Consider the following 4,939-nt stretch of genomic DNA (forward strand, 5'->3'; position numbering starts at 1 on the left):
TTGCATATCATCGGCATTTCGACACTGACGATTTCCGTGCCAGGATATATCGCAAGACAAAAGAAGGTTAGGCCTGCATGTGACTTCCCGAGAGGAGAGTTGCCACATAGAACACTTGCGACAAAGCTGTAGCCAAAAACTGTTACCGTATGTTGGATAGAACCTTCAGTATTGATTCTGGCACTGAATAGTCCTAATCTTAGCACCACGTGGTAGACATGCTTCCCATGTTGAAGGTCAACTATATTGACCAAAACAACTTTGGCTCATTTTGAAGAGTATTTATGCTGATTATAATAATATACATCACACCTTCTAAAATTAAGTATTTTCTGAGATATCGCAGTGCAAATTGCCGACGTCTGAGAAACGGCTGTATAACCAGCAACCGTGTCCATGACCTACAACCAGGAGCGACACATAGGCAGAACCCCCACCTCGGAATCCACGTATGCAGAATCACCATGCACGTAGATGTATGGCTGAGTATCGTCCACCATCGCATCCACCGACGTGGTGACAACCTGTGCGAATCGGTTCGGCGACGCTTCATACGGCTTTGTCGCGACCACGACCTCGCACGTATTCGAAATATATCAGTCTGTGCCTATGAAAAATTCCTTCCGCTATTCCCCACACTTGCTGGTTCCGTAGCCAGGATTGTGGTTGGCCGGAACTGCTAATCTGCAGTTTATTAATAATCACTAATCAGGGATAGTAGTGTTATCCCAGCAAACATTTGATGGTCCACATATAGCCCACGGACGTACGATCAAAAGTCCCTGACCTATCCCCTACACTGTTCACTCGGACTGGAGGTGTTGAATCCCCCCGACGTTCACTCACTGGTCAGTGACCGTCTGGTAAATCATTCCCGGGCCAGTGGAGGGAGAAAGTTGGAACGAATTTATCTGGCACTGGCAAGACATACCTGGGCAGTGCGCTTCTGCCTCAGCTACCCCTACCATCACCAGGATCTAACTAGACGCACCAACTTACAAGATTGATTTTTCGTTTCCGAAACTTATATTAGCATAAAAATATCAACATCAAAAAAAAACTGAAAACAGCAGAAAGCTAACTGTAACACCACACAGTCATTGACAATATCATTAATCAATCAAAATAAAGAAAGTTGGTCGATGAGAGTGAAAACGAGGCAATACCCGCTGCACACTACACATATGCACACTTGCAGACAACAATTCCTCTCGCTGGTAACATCTTCAACTTCATACAGGTAGACGAGTCGGATTGATGATGATGAACGCCTTTACCAAGTATCTTTGCCATCTCGAGTGCAACGTTGAGACAAGATATTCAGTTTCTTTGCATTTTCTTTCTGAAATATTTACCGAGAAATTAATTCCAGCAAACATGAAATAATCCTTCAAAATGCTAGCATATTCGGAATACCTTGATGCAAACATTACAGATTACTTAATATGACATGATGTGCATATGGCAAAGACCATGAATATAACAGAATCTGTGACTTTGTTAGAACTGTGGATAGAAATCACTCAATACAAAGCATTCAAGACACGAAAAGTGTCACAACTAGAAGCGAATGAGTTGTAATAAACTACTTGCCGGTCTTTCTACTGCAGCGGGAGAACCCTAGGGAAGGGTCTCATTGCAAACACTCGAACAGCAAACGGCTGTATACCAGGGAATAGCTGCCAACTACTTTACTTGACTAGCATTAAAATAACAACGACAATTATAGTTACACCATATTGTCCAAATCTGATTCGCAAACGGAATTGGATTAGAATTAAAATAAGGGCACAGAAACATTTCCAAAGTTAGATTAGAATTAGATCAGCCGCATTTCGCTCCAATTAATCTGTAATTGGACAACTGGAATCATCTAGTTCTAGTCGGTCAAGTCTGCCTCAAGAGACTATTACATTATGCTACTTGACTAGCAGGTGCGTATCCCGGCGGTTCGAAGGTTCAGCCCCCCCCATCATTATTTCAAGTGTTGTCAATGGTGGCAATCGACTGTGCACAACGGCAGGTGCAGCAAGCAGGCAGAGACTCGACACTTTGATTGTGGCCTTATTGCTGATGGGATGTTCAAGCCTGTGGTGACGTCGTGTGCAAATTTATCAATGACCAGATTTCACATTCAAATGAATAACAGTATCAGTGGGAGGTCTCGTGCCGCTGCGCAGTCGATTCTCACGAATTGGCAGCACGCAACACTTGAAATGGGGGGGGGGGTTCGTTTCTACCCCCCTAATAAGGACAAAATTTTAGCAAAATGGTGGTACCGGTAATCCAGGGCTGGCCAACCTTTTCAGCCAAAGGGCCACATTCGATTGACGAACTTTTGCGCGGGCCACTATCCGCGCGAAGCGCGAAAATTTTTGGAAGTTCATAGGTCAATAATATTGTCACTTGACTATATTGCGGGCCTGCTGTGTATCCCTGAGCTAAGTTTGCGAGGACTGGGCTATTCAGCGCATGGACATATCGATATCGAAAGCTGCGACCAACATGCGTCAATCATTTCGTGCCTAGGTCTAGTGGACGGTCTTACTGCGAGCGCAAACGCAAGGTCGCATATGTTGAACGACACTTTGTCTCATGATCGCTAATATAGTTCGACTCAATCTGATACTTGGTCATTGGGTGTTCTTCAATTTTCACAAAAATGCAACAATATTAAGAACAAGAAATCGAGTGACAACATATTGCGCTAAGCTTGTAGAAAATTTTTACCTTTGATAAATCTATCGCAAATTATTCTGCTATATTGTAGTGTACGAAGATATACCAATATATGAATGGTTGATGGATCTGTCAATGAGTCGAAACTGATAGTTTAGTCATCACATCTCAAGTGTTGCGGCCTGACTAATCAGATATTTGGTTGGCCTTGCAAGTTCACAATCTGTGCAATCCGTTTTTGATGATATTAGAAATTTCGGAAATTACCTCGCGGGCCACTCAAAACCTTCTCGCGGGCCACATGCGGGCCACGGGTTGGCCGGCCCTGCGGTAATCTAATCCTCACCTAATTAAGGGGAAGTGTTTATGCTCTTATTATAAAAGTTGGGAAAATTGTGTAGCTATAATTCTAATGCTTATCAACTGGAGTAGTATTCCGCATTGGCGGCATTGACAAAATAGATACACCAAGAACCAGTGCATCATAGCAGGGTTCCACACTACCCATAATCTCAGCCCACCAATGAATATTACAGCAAGCCCCTAAATTAGAGATTGTGTTGAACAATTTAGAGACAGCTTGACATATTCACATGTTCAACTTACGATGATTTGGTATAGACTCAGTTTACACAGAGCTCTTTTCTTTTCCTTTCTGGCTTTCGGAGAGTATTCGCTCCAAACTCAATCAGTTGCAACTCTTCGGTACAATTTTCCTTGTGAATGCGACAACAACGGGAGTCATTGGTTTTGCCTGGAAAGATATGACAAGTTTTAACATTACGACAATGTCATAAAACCCATGTGGAAAGGCTTAGGGCCTACTGTATCTGTACAGTCTGAATTATGGTGATATACTTTATGAATAAACTACTTTTCACACTAAAATTAACGACCACGAAAACGAAATAAACCAACACACAGGTAAAACACGGGTAAATATATGAGTATGGTTACGCAATATAACCATTATCCTCTATGCGTATGCATCAGACAATCAATATTGCATCTACCTTGGTCTGTCGATTTTTGTTTTTACATGTGCATGGCGCAACACAGATGCAATGTCGTAGCCCTTTTCCGAAACAGTTGTATGAATATTGCAACAAGCACCTAAATAGAAAGATAGCATTAAACAAAACATAATAGACAACAAACTAGTTCAACCTACAATATATGATCATGTATAAACTCAGTGCACAGCTCTCTTCCCAGTTCAGCCCTTCAATGAGAATTCGCACCAAACTTTATCGGTTGAAACTCTATAGGCTAGAGCATTCTTCTTACATAGTCATTCATGGTGGACTCCCTGAGGGGATTCATTGCTGATACCTGAAAAATAATTAAAAGTTGACACATCTTCATGAATGTGCCATAAAACTCTATAGGCTATAACGACGTTTACCTACATCAGAATACCAAGGATATTTTTTTATGAAAAGCAAGTTATAAGAAATTATTACTAGGACGATCAAGGAAACGATAAATAGCAAACGCCCACAAGATATTTATTCTACTTATATCACACAAGACAGAAGTCTGAATTATATCCTAATCATTTTCCATACCTCTCGAACGAAGCTTTCCAGTTTTACAACACCCTCAAATGGTTGCGGAATGATACCGTATCTTCAATAAGCATTACTCCAGTTCTGTTCCGTGGTTTTCATTGGATATTTGGGGCTGGTTGGCAGACTGTATAGTTTCTGCATCAGCAACTTTACGTTCCTCTTACAATCGTTTTTCATGTCTTTTATTGCGATATACAGCGAGTGGTGATGGATCCGATATTCAACCAGGAACAGCAATCTTGGCCGAAATGCTCCCGCCATTATCCACTCTTGCTTTAGCTAGAGATCATTTTCTCTTCACCCAATCTACTTGATATATTTTTTACGTGAATTTCTCTTGTAGATATAACTGTAATAGGGCTGGCTAGAATTGAATATCAGTACTTTAATAATACAATTCCAAATCCATGCATTAATATCTGCAATATTAGCGAGCACGATTATGAGTAGGTATGTTCAACTCGATCAAATCCTGTCAAAATGCTACCATCATATCCATTCCTAGTTCTAAACCACAGAACAGTAGCTCTTACCTCATGTTGATCGAGAAATCAAGTTTGATAGCAATAATAGGACGTACTATATACAACAGTATGAAATGAACTCTAAACAACACCGAACATGCGTCATTGCTATAATATAAGGATTCAATAACCAACCAAGCGCATTCTCGCTGGGGGCATAAGCCA

The 4,939-nt window shown here is 41.3% G+C and overlaps 1 long non-coding RNA gene across 1 annotated transcript; it reads right to left on the reverse strand.

Moving 5' to 3' along the window:
• Nucleotides 1–1,007: 1,007 nt before the first annotated feature.
• Nucleotides 1,008–4,642, reverse strand: LOC145435837 (uncharacterized). The gene is made up of 5 exons (XR_013914061.1): nucleotides 4,248–4,642; nucleotides 3,851–4,011; nucleotides 3,693–3,792; nucleotides 3,286–3,433; nucleotides 1,008–1,342 (listed from the first exon to the last, which is right to left on the reverse strand). It is a non-coding gene; the product is annotated as an uncharacterized LOC145435837 (long non-coding RNA).
• Between the last annotated feature and the right edge of the window lie 297 nt (nucleotides 4,643–4,939).

This window comes from Botryllus schlosseri, chromosome 3 (genome assembly GCF_051294905.1).
Source record: "Botryllus schlosseri isolate E-star chromosome 3, Bs_hap1, whole genome shotgun sequence".
Classification (NCBI taxonomy): Eukaryota; Metazoa; Chordata; class Ascidiacea; order Stolidobranchia; family Styelidae; genus Botryllus; species Botryllus schlosseri.